The sequence below is a fragment of the Agelaius phoeniceus genome, chromosome 2, assembly GCF_051311805.1.
Source record: "Agelaius phoeniceus isolate bAgePho1 chromosome 2, bAgePho1.hap1, whole genome shotgun sequence".
Taxonomy (NCBI): Eukaryota; Metazoa; Chordata; class Aves; order Passeriformes; family Icteridae; genus Agelaius; species Agelaius phoeniceus.
In genome coordinates this window covers 43,155,374-43,175,299 of record NC_135266.1, presented here as the reverse complement: position 1 = coordinate 43,175,299, position 19,926 = coordinate 43,155,374, and the positions used below count along the sequence as shown (strand labels likewise).

General features: G+C 35.8%; 1 protein-coding gene across 1 annotated transcript in view; it reads left to right on the top strand.

The window, feature by feature from the left end:
• Positions 1 to 14,377, top strand: part of GPC5 (glypican 5) — a 609,707-nt gene extending 595,330 nt beyond the window's left edge. The window contains exon 9 of the transcript XR_013180890.1: positions 14,368 to 14,377. The gene's annotated coding sequence lies outside the window, so the exon portion shown is untranslated. The remainder of the gene's footprint in view (positions 1 to 14,367) is intronic.
• Positions 14,378 to 19,926: the final 5,549 nt, after the last annotated feature.

The following is a 19,926-nucleotide window of genomic DNA, read 5'->3' as shown; positions in this document are numbered from 1 at the left end:
TTGAAAGTGTGATTCCTCTCATCCTGAGAAAGGAATCTAGGATCACATATGTCTCTTCTGATAAAAAAGGGATTAGTTTAGGGATGTCTAAGAATTAATATGTGAATTTACAAGAGAAAAAAATTACTTTTATTGTGAGATTCAATCCAGTTTTTTTTAATTACTTTTATTGTGAGATTCAATCTCTTCCTTCTAGAACGAAAACTTCTTAAGTGTTACCTCCCTTCATTACCTGGACAGGGAATTTGAATATTTACTCTAGCAGGACTGGTCCTTTGCATCCCCTGATACTCAGGCACCATCTGGATCTGCTGTATCGCCTTCTACTGCAGCATGAGCCTAAAACTGTTTAAAACTTTCATTTCTTTTTAAAGTAAGAAAGCCAGGGAAAGGTACTCTCCGTACATTTCTGGAAAACTACTTGAATTTCAAATCATATTTGAGAGTTTATAAACCCACAAATGTACTTGCTTATCTAAGCAATGATCAGTTCTGTTTCAAATGTAGATATGTAATAACAAAGAAAATAAACCATTCTGTGCCACAGGCAAGTGAAATTTGCTTGTGTCTAATAAGATTTTATCTTCAGCTTTATCTTAATGTAATGAAAAATTTTGCAGTCAAATTTACTGATTGACAATAAATTTTCTGATTAATCAACAAAATCATAGCCAAAAACTGAACCAAACCAAACCCAAAACCAAACCAAACCAACAACAACAACAACAAAAATCCTCCAATGTGACGTTATTCCAATACTTAGAAATCTGTGATGGACGTCCTGAAAAGTCTCATTCCTGTTCCCTAAGTGGTTTCTGCATTTTAGGTGCAATTGTTCCCAGATAAAATCCTGACATGGTCCAGAGAGAAGACAGTAAGATTTCATACTCTCTGTGAACAAATTCACTGTCTCTGAGTTCTGATGGTGGAGAAGCTTTTTTGTTATTGCCTCTAAAAGCTATTGTTGTCCCCCAGAATGTATTATGTCTGCCTGCTCCTAAGTTGCCACAGCTTGCAGCCTAGCAATTTGCAGAAACACATTAGGGTCTAAATTGCTGTGGCACAGACACTCATATCATTGCTGAAAACACAGAGATCTCCAGGATAGAAGAACCAGTAATTTCTCTGGAACTAGTGGAAGCTCTCTTTTAATGGGAATCAGAGTCCTGAGCATTGAAACTCTAGCCAAGCACTACATTCACCTGAAATTTAAAAAAGTAAAATTGTGTGATATATATACACTTGCCTCTATATGCAAACAAGCAGATCATGATCAGCAGCACAATCTTTTTTTTTTTTTTTTTTTTTTTAACAAATGGTCTCTTTCCTTTAAGTCATAAACTGATTTTGGAAGAGAATTCTCCTGTTTTAGAAACAAAAGCAACTTACAACTGATTGAACACTCAGGAAAAAAGATGATAAAAATATTTACCTCTGCATTTTCATGTCTACAGCAATAGCACACTTCATAGCTATTTCAGTCAGGAGCCCATGTACCAATCTTTAACAAAAAAAAGCATTGCTTATCATGCATCAGTGCATGAAAACATCTGGTTTCAAAGGCCATAATTTGACTCTGAAAAAGATCCAATGTTGTCAATATCCATTGCTCTTATTTTCCCCAGTAAAACTTAAACAACAGTGGGCAAAAGTAGTAATTAACATGGAAAACAATGTTACCCTAAATGTTTTTTTAAATCCCTGCACAAATATGAATTCTATCTGTTCTCTGGAAAAACAGATGAAAGCACAGATGTATAACCACTAACTGGTATGTGTATACTTCATCCCCACAACTGCATAAGCATTTTGTTTTCTCTCTCACATTGTACCCTATTGCTCTTTTTGCATGCTAATTTTATCTACTACATTCTATATAATTGTCAATTTTAGCACTTTTTTCTAATCCAACCGGAGAATTGCAGAGACGTCCATTTTTTTGTAGGTTTGTTCATGGCCTACTGAAGGGGTATCCCAATGTTGTTAGGCTTGGAGAGTCTACTTCAAAAATTAATGCTTAGAAAATTACTATGATGAGTAAAGAATTACTATCATGACATCAGGTACAGGATGCTACTGCTGGTATGCAAAATTCAGCCTTTGCTTCCATACTGATACTTTATTTAACATCAATTTCTAATTTTAATTGACTTCAGATGAGAAATTAGAAGAATCATCTAAATTCAGAGAACTGAACTTATTAATCAAATCTCCTGATGAGGCAAATTGGAAAAACATTAAAATCCCAAACCTAAACATCATATTTTTCATATAGACCTGGATATGCTTAGGGAAGTGATTATATTATTTGGATTGCCTCAGCTAGAGGGGAGCTACATGTCATGGATCAGAGGTACTTCCCAGTCACAACAGTTCACACTTGCTTTCCAACTCCATGATCCAGCACCCAACTTACAATTTCTGATTCTCCTACAATGACTGTCAGAGGATATTTATTGCTCAAAGCTGTTTAGAAGACCCATTGTTAAATAGGTATCAAACTGTTGAGAATAAGCCAAGTAACATTGTGGAATTTCAAATAGTTCAGACACTATTCAGTCTCAGAAGGAAAATAGCATCTTTTCATCCATTGCTAAGTGGCTAGATAGGTTACACTCTCCATATAGCCACCATACATATTTTTGCAGGAATTAATGTTTGGCATTTCTGTTTCCATACACTGTCTTCTTCATCACAGTGATCTTTTCCACTTTCACTCTACTTTCATTTATTAAGCTGATACCAAATATCTTATCAGAGACCCTAGCCTCCATCCTATCAGAGACCCTAGAAAAGAAGGACAAATTTAATTCTGTGATATGCCAGCCTTTTTCAGGGAATGTTGTCACAGGAGCCAAGGAACTGATAAGGTGATTAAGAGCTATTTCAGTTTTAGTACATTTAAGCAAATAAGGAGCACCACCATTTGCTTTATTTGATAGCTTTTAGCTGGACTACATTGAAGAACACTGCATATTTAGGCACTCTGTGACTAGCACACTATCTAATTGGCAGTTTCAGCAATGAGGCTGAGGTTTGAACAAGCAGCAGCTAACTACACCAGCCTCTCTCACTGATTCTTTCAGAAAGGAGCTGAAGAAAAGTCTTTGACAAGGTAATGTCAGGAAGCCTGCAGTGCTGCTGTGGATTTTTGTTCAGTGTCTAGATAAAAGCTGTTGGATTCCTGCGCAGTTGCTATGATCCAAACAGAAGAGATGCCCCCGCACAAATTAAGGCGCAAACAAGAACATATGCCAAAGTCAACTGTACAAATTCTATTTAACAGTAAATGCGAGGTAGACACATAGAAAGAAATAGGAAGGTGTTGTATTGCACTAAATAGCTATTTAGTTGTTTGCACTGGGTGTTGAAAAAAACGTTATTAGGTCACATGGTTTCTCCCTCACATAACCCCCTGGTTTCTGTATGCCCTGGTGGTCTGTCCCACGGGTGGTCCCTCCCCTTGCCCTGCCCCAGTGTTATCCCATTGGCTGCTGTCCTCTTTCCCTGCCCCCATCACCTGGACATAAAACCCTACGGCAGGTGTGGTTTGGTCTCTTTGCCACCTGTGTGGTCGCTGCTGCCAGAATGTCCTGTCTCAAGCTAATAAACTGGATACTCATCTCCACGTGGCAAAGAGCACTTTTCGTATTTTACCTTCCATCTGTGCAATTCCGTGTGCGCTTTAGTCCTGAGCAATCCGGATCTGGATTTATATTAGCCCAGAGACCCACGGATTAATTGCAGGAAGGGGGTGGGAGGGAGGGTAAGTAAATATATCACCACCGCAAGTGGCATTCTGCTGATCCCTGAGTCATTCTTCTGTAAGTATCGTGTTTATCCAGTCCAGACCCTGGGTATCCATGGGGTGAAGATCCCATTCCCATAACTAGAGATGGCATGTGCATAAGCACTTTCCTCCTTTTCCAACAGCTTGCCACAGTGGGAATTTTTTATCTGGATGCTAACCAAACCTTTAACTCCATTAGGCCTGCCTTTAACTCCATTAAGCCTGGAATTAACTCTTTCCTGCTGTGCATTTTGTGTTTATTTCAAGTTCCATTGTGGTGGCTTCTATTATGGGGACAGTGTTTTCAGACATGCAATGCATTCTTTAAGTCCTCACAACTGTCAGTCTGACACATTTCAGAAAAAATGGTTTCTAGAAAAGACCCATAAAGCTGTCAAATGCTAAGGCAAAATTAAATTTTCATTTCATGAAGGTGAGTAATTATCATTTCTCAAACATTGCTAGATGGTTCAAACAAAATGTTCTTGAGGATTTTTGATCTATGGCACATTGTATTGAAATGGCTTTGCAGCAAAGCCCAACGCTGGCTTTTCACCAAATTATATCTTTGCTATATGATTTATGTGCATGAAGACTCTCTCAGATTGTGAGGTTAAATACAAACTTAGCTCTGCCCTTTATTTCTCTTCCCTTCAGGCTGTATCTCATTTCTTCAAAAAGCTTCAAAACAGTGAGTCTCTGAATGGAATAGAATTTCTCAAATTCAAATATCCCTTTTAACGCTGCCCTACCCTTTATGACACAGTAAGTACATTGTGAGATCTTATATACCCTTTTTCATAAAAAGACTCAAATTGAAAAAGAAATTCCATAGCACAGTGTAAGCAATAGCTAGTTTCTTTTGCTGACAACCTCAAGTAGATAAAAATTCCTGTAAGATTCCCTCTTATCACCTCTAAGAGAAGAAGCTATCTTCAATCCTTGATGCCATACAGGCTCATGGCCCAGGTTTAGACAATGAAAAGAGTCATTTATGAAATTACTCCAGTCCAGCATCAAGGAGGCCACAAAGAATGTTATAGCAATTTTTTTTCCACAGACTGAAAATTATTGTACCCATAACTTGCAATGTGTTCAATGAAATCCTATTAATTTCAAGATGTATGAAGTTACTGAAGTGTTGTGTGTGGGGTCTGGGATTTTACTGAAGTGATTAAGGCTTTAAACACAAGTATGTAGCACTTGGTGGTTCCTCCCATGAAAAGACTGAAGTTATTTATTGTTTGTCTGTGGTATAGATTATATTTAATCCTTAACACTGTGTATTTAGTCATACTCAGGATTTGTACAATACCTCCTGATCTGTTTTATATTTCATGTTTTAATTAAAACTTTGAAAGCATGCTAAAGTTTCTCTGTACCTCTGAATGTCAATTTACATTTATGTTGGGGCATTTTGAATGAGTGAACATTTTAGAATATCAGAATATTTCCCTACTTCCAACTATAACTAAAAGGTTTTTGAGAAATAAAAGTAAGTTTTAAGAAACATTATCCTCTACTTCCTTTGAAAATAACTTAGAATAACAGGATCAGTGTGAAAGGTTTCTGGCTCCCAAGTCTAGAACCCACTAGATTATACACACTAATTCTTTCTAGCTACCATTAAACTGGATTTCCTCCAATGCACAAGGTGCAGCCCAACTCACGCAGCCAGTCTAAAACCAGGGAGTAGTAGCTTAGCTAATACTGAAGTTAAGAAGACTTAATTTTGAGTTATGCAATGAATAAAAAAATTGAGTTCTTGAAGAAAGACTTTGAGAAATCAATTCTAAAAGGAAAATTCATATTTCTTTTCCACCAAAGATCAAAATTTCAGTGATTTGGACTGGTTTTTGTCTTGCTTAAAGGAAGCATACTATTCGCAGAAAACTACCTTAATAAAACTTGTATTTTTAAATCTTTGAATGAATACCTTGTTAAAGACCTTGCTGGGAATGTAAAATAAATTGAATTTGTTGGAGAAGATATAGGAGTCATCTCACCTAAGTTCATTCTTCCAAAAATAAAGCATTCGGTCCAAACTTGTCCAAACATTCTCTTATTCATCTGTGAAACATTTGTAGTACATGTCATTTTAATACCACCTTATATGACAGGAAAAATGAACATCTCCCCCTGGAGATGCACATCTTCTTCAACCCTCTCTAAAAAGAACTTTTATGACTAAATTACATAAGGTATTGAAGTGTTTGGATGGTAAATAATAAGACTCATCCCTACCTCAGGTGTCCAGCAGGAATGAGAGAAGTAACACTGCCTTAATGACCACAAGGAATATATTATAATAAATATAATTATAATTATTAAAATTGTTTTAGAATCATTATTATTATTATTATTATTATTATTATTATTATTATTATTATTATTATTATTATATGCAAGGAAATTAAATTAATGATAAATGTAAAGGTTAAAATTTTTGCTGCCTTTCCAAAGACTAAAGAAAAAACATCAATGTAACTGCATCTATGAACACAGTTTTCTTCCAATCTGTTGATTACAGCCAGCCAACTCTGCAGCTATATCAGCCCCACATCAGAAATGGCCTGGGAATAGGACTTTGGATTAGTTATATTCATGAGGCCATGATTGGAACAGGAAAATAAAAAATATTCAGAAACCTGGCCTTCTAGCTTCCAACAATTAGCTTTGCTACAAACCCAATTTGACAGGAGCACACATAAATTCTGCTTTCTGCTACTAACTGTAAACTTCAAAAAACCCAAAGACATTTCCAATGGATATTAATGGACAAAGTCTGGATCTAAAAGGAAAGGTTGGTGCATTTTAGATCTTTGCTAATGAAATTAATGAACAAAGCCATAATGTGTAATGGATTAAATATTACATTAGCAGTCCATTTCCAAAGGATTGATGAGGTTCTTTCTTGTTTCAGACACTATTTACCACTGACAAGTAGGACTGGCTAAGAACCTGAAGATCTGAACATGTCTCATTTTGTTTTCTAAAATGTAATATAAAAAGCACAAAATCCACCACAACAAACAAAACCGAAACAGAAATAATAAAAGGTTTTTGCTTGTAAAGTTCTGCTTGAAGCAAGACTACAAAGTAAGGCTGCCCCAGGATATGATTCAGTATCGGGGATGCTTTATACAAAGGCTAATGAGCCTGTACTGAAAACACTATTTGCCAGTGGCAAAACTAACAGTAATTCTATATTACTGCTAATTTGCTGGCTATTTTTCTTCATTCAATAGCTGATAAATTCCAATAGTGTTTCTTCTAGGGAAATATCAATTGCTATGAAAATGGCATGTAGAATTGTCAAAACTCTAAGTGCTTTTGTGACAGGATTATTAATATTTGCAATTCATATTTATCATTGACGATATGAAAGTTAAACTTTTCCAAAATATGGAGTCAAGGAAATCTGTTTGTTTGGATATGAAAATTAAGAATAAAGAAGACTACATGGCAATCTAAAACTGTTTTAATATTTTGAAGTGATTTTTAGTATAATTCCTTGAGAGAAGGAAGAAGGCTAATGGCTTGCCCACTTCAAACACAAAAATGTTCCTGATAACACCACTATTACAAATATCTTTTCAAAGGATAAATAAAACTTCTGTTTCTGTAAGATGTATTTTCTTTAACTATTGCTACCCTTATTGAAGGATAATCCCCATAAAAGTATATAAACGTTAGTGGCAGGAAGTGGTTTTTTATACTGAGTAACTGTTTTACTAGGACAGAGTAGAAATGAGCAAAGAGAGTTATTTGCATTACCCTGTGTTGTATCTCCCAAAAGCTCTCTCTGTTAAACAGTCAAGATCAGCTTGTATAACAAACATAATGTGCATTTAATTATACCTACTAAGCAATAGATTTTTTTATTGGAACAACTTGTTTTAAGTCTGAATTTAGAGACCTGTCTCTGCCAAAAAGTAGAGTTGACAATGTATTTTCTTCCTTACCATAAAGTTACCATATCTCCAGGGAAATTTTTTTTGTGACACATATTAAGAGCTGTTGATAAATGAGAGGTGCAGGAGCAGGAAGGAGAGGGGTGGGAAGGAGAGGATAGAAGGGAGAGAGAGAAGGAATGAAAGGAAAATTGAGAGGATGGATGGGGCAGAGAGCAAAAGAGGGAAAGGCAGAGATGAGTGAAAGGAAGGGAGAAGGTGAGGTGAGGCAAGAAAAGTCAAGGAAAGGAAAGAGGACAAAAGGAAGAAGGGGAAGGGAGAGGAGAGGAGATATCTCTTGACTATCTATTTCAGAATATTTTTCATATAAATATCCCGCTCTCTGGCTTTTGTTAAGATTTTGCCTCGGTGATATTGTGAACAATTGGTGTTCTATTGGTTGATAGTACATTTCACAGAATTGCAGACTCATCAAGTTTGGGAGACCTCCTAAAGGTCATCTAGTCCAACCATCAACACCAGTATTCACCTCTAAATCCTATGCCCAAGTGCCACATCCAGACACCTCTTGAACACTTCCAGAAACAGTGACTGGGTCATGTCCCCGGGCAATTTGTTACAATGCCTAACACTCTTCCAGTGATTTTTTTTCTAATATCTAATCTGAACCTCCCTTTTTGCAACATATGCCATTTCCTCTTGTCTTTTTACTTGAGACATGGTAGAGTAGACCAATCCGCATTTAATGAAAATAATAATTTCCTTGATTTTAAAGCTTATGATATTTTATAGGCAACAGTAACATTTATTTTCTCTACACATTTACACTGTCAGAGAAGGGAGGCAACCTCCACTTTCCTTTTTCTGCTGCCTTCAGAGGCAGGTTAAGCCTATTAATAAGAATTCACTGGCACCTTTTAGGTTTTTCCCTTTAGGATCTACAGTGGATGGCTAATATTGCAAGATGTCAAGTAACAGGGCACTAAGAGAACATATTGCAATAAAAGAGACACATATAATACAAGATAAGGTCTAACAGTTTTACAGAGCAGGTAAGACTATAGTTAATACTTTGAGGATGAATTTAGCATATGTGTTATAGCTCATAATCCAAATTTCTGTAAAAAGCAACCACAAAGTCCTATAGTTCCCTCATAAAAAGGAAACACAGAAAATGCTGCAATAAAAACATTTATCCTTGGATAATAGGTTAAAAGTCCCCTATATTATCTTTTTTTCAAGTAAAATAAAAATTTCTGTTGAGTTGCCCAAAATTTTGAGCAGTGTGTGTTTTGCCTATTTTCTGTTGACTTAATTAAAGGCTCCCAAAACATTTGTGAATCCTTTTGTTTGTGTTTCCTGCATAGAATATATTGAGACAAGCAACCCATGTTAGATAACGTGGTGACCCCTGTGAGTGCTCTCCATTTTGTGTAACCAAGATGTCTGGAGATTCCTCTAAACAGCAAACTAAATGGAAATCACTGATTTGATTGGAAGCATACCTGGCCAAAATGGGCTACCTGGAAATGCATCACATGTGACCCTGATGAAAAATACTGAAAGCATTTTGTTCTTCAGGATGGCATCAGTTTTTCTACTGCTCAGCACACTTCAGTACATTCATGTACAGATCAATGCTTCTTGGAAGAACCAAGTGACCACATGGCACATGAAAGATCTTCCTAATAAATCTTAGATAAATCTATCTAAGGATACTCTTCCACCAACTTGCTTGTTTTCTAATACAGCTTCCTTGTTCTGAAAGCATCTGGGTCTAACAATAAGGAGAGTGTACATTTTGCAGAGAGATACTTAATCTCTATTATCTGCATCATTTACTTTCAGTCTTACTCTATTTTTCTGCTTACTCTATATTTCTGATGTACATATCTGTCTTTATGAGATCCTGAAAAATGAAATTTGTAACAAAATGTGGTGTTTGCAAACAATGAAGGTATGTAGCATTTGTGGGCTTTTCTTCCTTCTTTTGTTTTAAATATTTTTTCTTTCAATTATCATTTAGAAGGAAAATTTGCATTCTGATTGTAAAGACAGAAGTTAGAACCAAGTCGAAAAAAACAAAGAAATAGGTTATTACACAGGATGTACTCTGCCTTCCATCAAAACTAAGCAGTATCCCATTTAGGACTTCCAGGACATCTCCCCTTCCATAGAACATCCGAAAAATGTTTCTAAAATATATTTAAAAATTTAATATGATTTCCAATTTGTCACATATTCAAATTATGTACATGCACCTGCTTCATAAAAACCACATAGCATCAATGCTGTTATATATTGTTCATCTTACATTTAAAAACTACAGATCAACACCTTTAACACTGTAAGTGGTTTTTTACTAGAAAATAAATTTTATCAGTACAATATGCAAAATTAATGCGATGTGATTTTATTCTTTAATAGAAGACACAAATCAAGCAAAGTCAATCAAATAAAATTGATTTTCAAATTATAGTAAGACACAAGGGAATCAGGTAGGAACAGCTCATGGATCTGGTACAAATACTGGTATATCTTCATATTCATGAATTCACCTACACTGTTTCTGGATGCCTCTATTACGTTGTAAAAGGAAATCTCTATTCTCTGCCTTTCCTTTTATTCACTTATCAGAATATAGCAAAATATGTATTACTGCAGATATGTCTCAATTCCTGATGTACAAACATAAAGAAAACAGGTTTTTTTTCCTTTCGTTCCTTTTCCTCTGCAAGGCTCCCTTTCTGTAAGATTTCAAGTTGTGTCACCTTATCTTTTGTACTTGCCTCCATTTGCAGCCATAACAGTTGTTCCTGGTAACTATCCACCTGTCATACATGTGCTCCCTTATGTAGTTACTCTTCAATATAGCATAACACAAATTTTTTTCCAAGTACGTTGTTCAAATCCACCAGCTTCTGGCATTTGCTTTGCTGTTTTGTTTCAGTTGTACTATTTAGCTCATTTGCTCTTTTTTCCATTTGTACTTGCTCAGTGTGATAAACTGTGATCTGCTCTCTTCCTGTCCCCGCTGGCAGTGAAGATCCCTGAGTGGCTCAAGGACATGTGGGACAGTGTCCTGCTGAAAGGGCCAACCTCCTCCATGTCTGCAACAGCACATTCCCTCTGCCTTCTGCATTTTGGCGAGGCAAGCTGTGAGGCTGGTCAGTTTGTTGATTCCCTGGAAATTCAACCAGCTAAAAATCAGCACTTGGTTTTGGCCTCAGTGCCACTCTCTCTGGCAGCAGCTGCTTGCAGGAGCAGCACTTCAGACCTAGAAATGCACATTATCCCCATCTTGGAATGGGGTTGGTTGTAGCTTGAGAAATAGGTCACAGATCCTAAAGGACATGAAATTGGATCTTCATAATTGTAGATGTAGGAGTCCTTCAGAGATCAGTCATTCTACCTGCTTCATTGTCAAGTAAGAGTGAACACATCACAGTCCCCTTTAGTCAACTGGTACCCATGGTTCACTTACCATCTCTGGCTCTTGAAGAGATACACACCAACATGTGCAGCCCTACAGGACACTGGGATTTCTGATATATCTCTATCTTCACCCAAAAGGCAGTTTCTTGCACAATGTGTGGAATTTGAGGTCTTCATTTATATTACACAGGGAAATCAGCTACTCAATGAAATCTGCAGTCTTAAATGTCAGACATTCAGACATTATAAAAAATTTTTAAATCCATATTTGAATATTTTAGTCCAAGAATCAAGAACTTGGTGTTACCTATAATTTATTTAATTTGTCATTCATCATATCAGTCCCTTAGCAGAATGTAGTACAATTTTCTTTTAGAGCTCCTTCAAAACCAGAGGGAAGAAAAATCATCACACCTAAAGCTCTAAATGGTGTACGTATCTTCTGTCTTTAGAACTGTGATCATTCCATCAGCATCCATCTTTGGAAGTCTGAAATGCTGACAGTAAAATTAGATTGTGTTTTGTCACTCATAAATTTTTTTTTATCTTTCTGCAATATGGTCACTGACTACCCTAATTTAATTTCACATTCACACTTTTCGAAGCACTCTGTGTAACTACACCTCTCATTTTTATTCCTTTCTGTTAAAATCAGAGAATTCTTGTCCTGACACAATCCACCATTCATGTTCTATTAAATAACATTCTGTGTTGCAAGAGCAAGATTGGTAATAATCCACTATGTGACCTTCTCCTTTGTCAAATTGTTCCCTCAACCCCTCTTACACTGTGAGAACTGTTCTCCCTGTTAAGTGTATTGTTATAGGCTTCCATTGTCCATTGCTTGCATTCATTGCAATGAATGTACCTTAATGCTCTATACAGCACTATTAGAATTGATACATTTTTTTGCATGTCTTGGCTTTCTCCATGGTCACTGAAATCAGTATTTTTTTAATTTTTTTTTTCCTTTCCAGGGATTTCAGTGGTTCAGTGAGTTTTGAATTAAGACTTTATGTTTACTTTCCATGAGCAGCAACTTTGTCTTTTGGATATGACATTTGCACTCAATGTACTATTAGACACTGGGCATCATGTGGTAGGGTAGGCCATCTCAGCAGAGGAGAAGGAAAAAGAAGGGAAAAATTCTCTTCATATTTTGAGTGAAACCCTGTTAAAGAAATTGATGTTCTTAAAGGGCATTTATAAATGTCTTAAAGAATATAAAAAATGCCTGCATGCTTAGCAGACATGGCCGCAGCTCTTCATTAAGTAATGCTGTTGTTTAAAGTGTTGGTACTGATAGTGTTGCTCTAAGTGCTCTTTTTTGTAATGTTTCCCCATAAAAAAGAGAGGTTTATCGTCAGGAAAAAGCTGAAAGGAGAAAGAAACAGGAAGGGGAAAGAATAGTTAATAAAAATCTTAATAAATAATAACTAAATAATTACTTAAATGAGTAATTTAATCATCATCACGATTTTAGCTGAAACAATTTCCGCTTACATCATCTAGAATTGTCAAAAAAGTATGCATTTGTGCCATATGAATTCCTAACATATATTATTAATTTTTAATATTTATAAATGTTTTAAAGTGTATTTTGAGGAAGGTAAATTTTATATTGTGAGTTTGCTTGTTTTTTATACACATAGTTTAACAAGGCTTGAGCTGGCATTTGGTAAACTTTACTTCCTTGAAACATTTCTTACTAGAATATGTGATTTTGTTTGGTGTAAATACAATTTAAAGTAAGCCCCAAAGTGAACTCTATTTACATTCAGAGCAATATAAGATCAGGCTTATACATTAGGTCAGTATCATAGAACAGTTTCTTCCTCCTTTGCGACAGCTATCATTTTTTTAAATTGAGTGTAAAGTAAAATTTATTATACCCTGTGTGCCTATAAGCAATCTCTAGTGAATATGATTGTTTATTCAAATAACTGTGTTTTCCTTGTCCATTTTATTTTGCACTCTTTTGGAACATTACAGTGGAAAAATTTTCCTGGAGAGAGACCTAGTTAATGTTTTATGAGACAGACAACTTCCAGAATTCCTTTTGAGCTTTGCAAAGGGAGAATGAAGTTGTCAGGTGTCACAGCAGTGGAGCATTTTTTCCAGTCTGGTTTGGAGGATGAAACCACATGGTGCTGTTCTGGGAAAACTGATTTTTGTCACTGTAAAGTGCCTCATTATTATTCAGTCTGATTGATCAAGGTAAGTATATTCACTTCATTTAGATCAAATAAAGTCACAACCAAATTATTCTGTACACAGTCAGGTGCATGCCATCTATCTAATCTAAAGCATTTTTCTATTTTGTTACAAAAAAAGGTAGACTGGTTGCCACAACGCAGATGTTGGAAGTGAATGATAAATAACTCAATGACTTTCAGGCTGTATGAGCAGGAAAAATTAAATAATAGGAGAATAAAAAATAGACAAGTCTTAAATCTTGCAAGTCACATGTAAGAAAGGAAACATTTCATATAATTTTATTTGAAATATTGCTAGTATTAGTAAATTAGATGTACCTTCTGCCAAACTGTTCACCAAGTTTTGAAAGCTGATGGAATATTTTGATATTATCAGAATGACTAGGTGAGAAATAGTAAAATTGAGCTGTTTGGAAACAACCCTATTTCATTCCATTATTTTATTACACAACTTCAAAGAGACTTGACACCCCATTTGATTTGGCTTTGGATATGAAGAGAAAATTTCCGGGCACCTGAAGTGCTGGATTGAAAAACAAGCCTGACAGAATTCAAGAAGCGTTTGCATAATAGTCTGAGGCACATGGTATGGTTCTTTGGGATGGTGCTGTGCAGGGCAAGAGCTGGACTTGATGATCCCAGAGGGTCCCTTCTGACTCAGCACATTCTTTGTGATTCTTTGATTCTGTGATTATGGCTATAACAGTTAAGAGAAAGTGCCAAACGTGGTGAAACTACTGTAGTTGTTTATCCCCAGTGATGAAATTGCTAACATAATAACATTATTTCATGCATTTATGTACACCTGTAGGAGTAAGCATACGTTTTCTTAAGGATATTTAGGGCAAGGAGGGCCTATTTATACTTCCTGGCTTGGTCTGGTATATTCAAGAAATAGTTCTGTTGTTTCCACTGTGAGGATGATGGTGTGAGTTTGACAGGGAATGGATGAAAAGGGGCCAGGAACAAAACTTATAAATGCTAGAAGGTGTAGCTGGTACACTTTTTAAAGAAAGTTAAGCAGTTCAGAATAGTACAACCTCATTTATTCTTACCCAAAACATGGGAAAACAGGAAAGAACAGTCCTTGATACTTTATACCAGTAAAGGTAAAAATTTAAAAATAAAAATTCTAATTGAACAACTAGTTTATGATTAGTCTAGCTAAGTCAAGAATAACTGGATGACCGATTTTATTTAGCTGTGTGTCCTGGTGTCAGTATGGATACAATTAATTTTCCTCCCAGTAACTTGTACAGTGCTGTGTTTATTTGGATGAGAACAATAACACACTGATATTTGAGTTATTACTAAGCAGTGCTTACTTTAAGACAGGGGCTCTTAAGCTTATATTGCCTTGCCACTGAGGAGGCTACTGGGCACAAGAAGTTGGGAGGATCCATAGCCAGAACAACTGCCCCAATGAACAAAAGGAATACTCTCTAGGAAATGACAGCATTTAAACCAGGGGGAAAGCTGGCCAGAAGCTGCTGCTCATGGTAACGATGGGCACTGCTCAGCAGGTGGTGAGCAATTTTGTTGTTCATCACTTCTTTTGTATAATTCTTTTGTTGTTGTTCAATGTTAGTTGGAGTAGTAGTAGAAGAAGTTATTTTCTGTTCTATTAAACTGTCGATCTCAACCCACAAATCTCACTCTTTCTGATTCTCTCCCTATCCCACTTTGAGGCCAGGATGTAAGAAAATTAATGTGTGGTATTTAGCTGCCTGCCATGTTAAATCATGACATAAGGATATAGATGTTTCCTTCCCCCAGTATGGTCAATTTGTTGTGATCTTTACACATAATTAATTTTTTTAATCTATGGATGTCCTTTAGTATATCTCAGCCCTCATGCCATGCAACTTACCTTAAAATAGAAAAAAAAATTTAAAAAGCAATCACAACCAAAAAAAAGTCCCCCTCAAAAAATTTAGAAAAGCAAGTTTGTATAGCCTATGCAAAAATAGGCAAAATAAGTAGTTCGCAAAAGCTGATCAATGATACATATGGCTTATGACAGATATTGTTTAAAGATTGGTAGTATTTCTATATTTAATATTTCATGTAATCAAGATGAATACATAAATGATTTTTTAATTATTTAATTTTTTTTGGCATGACATGAATTGTTAGATGTAGAGCTCCTATTAAAGGACTTTTTCATCAGGTTTATCTTTCTGAACTTGCTGCAGCAACTGCTAGCACTACCAGTGAACAGCGAAATTGAGAAGGATACAGCTGATAGGTTTTGCCCTTTATCAGCCTCATGCTAATTTAATGCAACACAGAATATTATTTGCATTGCTTCAAAAGTAAAAAAGATGCTCCCCATGGGATTACATCACCATTAGACATTTCTTACTCTATTATGCATGAGTCAACATAGCATTAAAACAGGGATTGTACAAACTTCATTTGTGATAATAAACTTAATGAGCAGCACTAAGAAATGTCTGAAGAACTGAATTATGATGACATAGTATTTGCAAAATAGACCTTTGTATTTTTTTTGTGTGTTGTTTCACTAAAGACACACCAGCTTTTTTGGCATGAAATGGAAAATAAGAATTCCAATGTGCATTTTAAACATCTGTCATGGTAGGCAATCACTGGAAGGGAAACATTCTCTAAAAACATGTAAGATGCAAAATTAGAACCCTCAAACTTGTTTCTTTTGAAATAAGATGGTTACAGTGTTTTGTGATGTTTTCTGTTGCCATCAGTAAAATTCCTCCGTTTTACTGTTCATCAATAACAGGGAAAGGAAAGAGTAAAATAAATACAGATTTATTTCATTAGGACATGTAATTATGATAGCCCAGTTTATTTAGTACCGGACAGAATGGCTGAAAATGCTGGTACACCAACCAAAGTGAATGACACCTAACTTGGTCATTATAGAAATAACCCCAGCAAAAGCCAAAGAAAAAGTCTTATAAAGCTTTATATGTACAGGCTGGATTTTGCCTAGTAAACCATAATCCTTATGGATCCAGCCCTGACAGGGATCCTCTCACACAAAAACTACCTAAAGCTGAAAATTTTAAAATAGTTTTGGTTTCATTTTTCAAAACCGTAACATACTTTAAAAAAAATAAATTAATGTTTTGTTTAAAGCATACTTCTTTTTTTGCTTATAGTGTCTGACAGTCTTCCCTCAGTCATTTCATTTTTTATTTCGATATTTATAACCACACTCTCACTGTCCTCATCCTTTTGTTCCCATTTCTGTGAATCTGCTCTCTACACACATAAGCACATCATCACCTATTTACACTGAGTGAAATAACCAGCATGGTGGGCCTTGGGCCTGTCAATAATTCATATTGCACAGCAAAAAGGATTTGATAAATACTTGTGATCTCTGTAAATCACCTTGAAAACTGATTATATCTAGGATGATAGAGATCAGAATGACCTCTGAAACTGCATTTGGGGACAGAAAGGGGAAAAGAGTTTTCCTAGTGTGAAGGACAAACCCATATTTTTTTAATTTCTTTTGTAGAAATGTTTGGGCTACTTCACCTGGTATGGCTTTTTTCTAATCACTTCCACTAACTAATATTCTATTACTTCTAAGTTATCTAGGAAAAAAAACCGCAAAAACGAACAAAAATCCAAACCAGCAAACAAACAAGCAAAACCCAACAATGCTATAATACGGAGAATAATTTCAGATGGTTTTGTTCACCTGTGATTTTGTTGCTGGATATGTTCATCTTAATTTTTTCTAGTTGTGTTTGCTTTATTTCATAGAACTTTGACAAGGCTGTATGTAATGAATCAGTATCTCCGGTTCAATATCGAATGCTTCTGAAAATTACTTATTTGTTTTCCTTAATTTGTTGAATCCATTAGCTAATTTTCCTAACAGAAATTGGTCAGTGTCATGTAGAATGTGCTGAAGACAAAGAATTCTTGAGTGGAATGCACACAAGGTCCTCCTTTTCCACTGAAACAGCAGAAGGTTGTAGCAGACATTCAGTGGGGAAAACTCTAAAGAAGCAGTTGTGAATTAATGGACCTGGGATCTTTGTGATCTATTATTATCTTCTAAAAACCCAAAAAATTATGTGTTATGAAGTAACAGTTAACACTATTGATGGTAATCACAAAAGAAAAGCTAAAAGCTAAACCGAATGATGGGACATTTTTTAAAATTTGCTTCTCTGATTCAAGGTTGAGATCATTTGGCACATAACCCTTGTTATTTGTATCTTAATTACCTCTGCCCATGTTATAGTAATAAAAACTTTGTTCTACAAAATTTTCATTTAGTTCATCACCAAATTCCATCTCTTTCAAGCAAATAGAAGCCACATCTACACTAGTACAAAAGACATCTTTTCTCTGGTTCCTGTGTCTTGGTCAATGCCCAAGCCATACCCCAGCCACATATTAGGACAAGTTATTAGTGTGTAAAACGCTTCTTCTGTACTCCCAGTTACACAAAAGTGGACCTTTGGAGCACAGGAGGCATCATCTGTTGAAGGAGTACAGACCTGCTTGTCTAGGACACAAAGCTTGGGAATGCAACAACAGCAAGGCTGGTGAGAGCCACAGAAAGCTAAAGACAATGACCAGCACTGAAAAGAGCCAAAGCTTTCTTTTTTCTCTGCATATACACTTTGGGTCTACTGTAAGAGAAAGTGAGAGCAGGAGCACTTCAGAACTCCAGATTTAATTGCCTTTGCTCTGAAAACAAACAAGTAATGGATATAGGGTAGCAAAGAGCAGAAGTCAATCTGTGCTACAATGTAGTCAAGAATGGTAGTCCAAGGGCTGTCTTCTATTAATTAACGAATAATTTAGACTGCTTCAAAAATTTCTGTGGTATTTCTGCAGTACAGACTTCCATAGGGAACATCTTCCATATGCTTAAAAGTGGAAAATATTCAGGTGCTTTTTATTAAGTAAGAAAACATTTAAAAGAGGACATGCTGTATCAATGTCATACCTACAGCCCTAACTTTGCTGTAATGAGATTAGTTGAAAAATAATTGTGTCCAGGCCCAAATTTGTCCTATTCAATGAAGCACAGCTATCATTTTTTTTTCCCTAGTATTTATCTGCTGTTCAATAACAGATGCCAAAACTCTTCTGTTACTTTTTTGTTCTAATACTATTTTGATTTGATGACAAGGCATCCAGTGGTATGGTTTTTCCCTCAGGTCAGTTGGGGTCAGCTGTCCCAGCTGTTTTCCTGTCCATTTTCTTGTGAGCCCCCAGCCTTCTAGTGGGCATGGCTGCATGGGAAGCAGAAAGGGCCATGACTCTGTACAAGCACTGCTCAGCAACAGCTGGAGCAGAACAGACTTATCAACACTTTTTTCAACATAAATCCAAAACAAAGCCCCACACAAGCTACTGTGAAGAAAACTATCTCTAGCCAAACTAGTGTTTCATAGCCAACACCAGCACACCACTGCACTGCAGGGACAAATATAATGCTGCATTAGCAGAATACAATTTTTGAGTGTACACCACACTTAGGGACTGTTGTCATAATCTACCAGTAGCCAAGTATTTCAGACTTATTAACTTCTTTGTTAATCTTCAAACCTGGTTAGGGAAACCTAACAAGAGCATCCTTTTTATCTGTTATAACTGATAATCTTGGAGAGTTTTTTATATGTCATTAATATATGTAGATATGTTTGATAATCCTGACATGAATTTTACAGCAAAAAACAATGAAACTAATTGTTTCATTCTTGCTTTTGTTGAAATAATAAAATTATAGCCAACAATATTAATACCCCAATTCATAAGCTTTTGCTTTCCAACACACCAACTCATATTTTGGAACATATAAGTATATAAAAACTGAGCTACACTGACTCGGTATAATGCAATTCTGGGAAGTCATCCAAATTTGGGAATACTGTTTTACTACTAGCACATAAAAAATGGACAGTTAACTCATCTCATAGTCAACTAAGAAAAGAATATAACCAAGGAGTTTGAAGATGAGATTTTGTGTTTTATATAAACAATGCAAGAGACTTTCCTATTTCCTTACTAATAGCACCAAAGTTTGTATTCTTTGAAAGACCCTTTTCCATTTACAGTTGATTTATTAATGGGCAATACAGTTCAAACAGCCTTTTATACAGCCAAGATTTCTTCTACACAGATGTTAAAATTTGTGGAGAGAAGAAGCACAAGACAGAGTGGTGTTGTCTACAGTTTCAAATTTGCCATAGCAAAGCTGCAATTAAACAATGTCTCATTACTTGCAAAATCTTTCCAGTCTAACATCTTTGTGCTTCGGTAGTTTACTGATTTCCTCTTCCTGGAATCCAAAGATTATTTGAAAAGAAGCAGACAGACAATTTGTCTTTGCAGGAGGAGTAGATTAGGGAAACAGTTTAGAAAGGATGAACTCTGGAAGTGGCCGATTTGAGTGTCTAAAATAATATTGAAAATTGCCTTCCAGTGATGTTTATGTTCTCTGGCTTCAAGAACATGCCGGGCAAGATGATGAGTGTCAGCAAATAAACAAGACAGCTCCAAGAGGGAGTCATGAAATGGCAGTAAAAACACCTGGCAATAGTAACCAGAAATC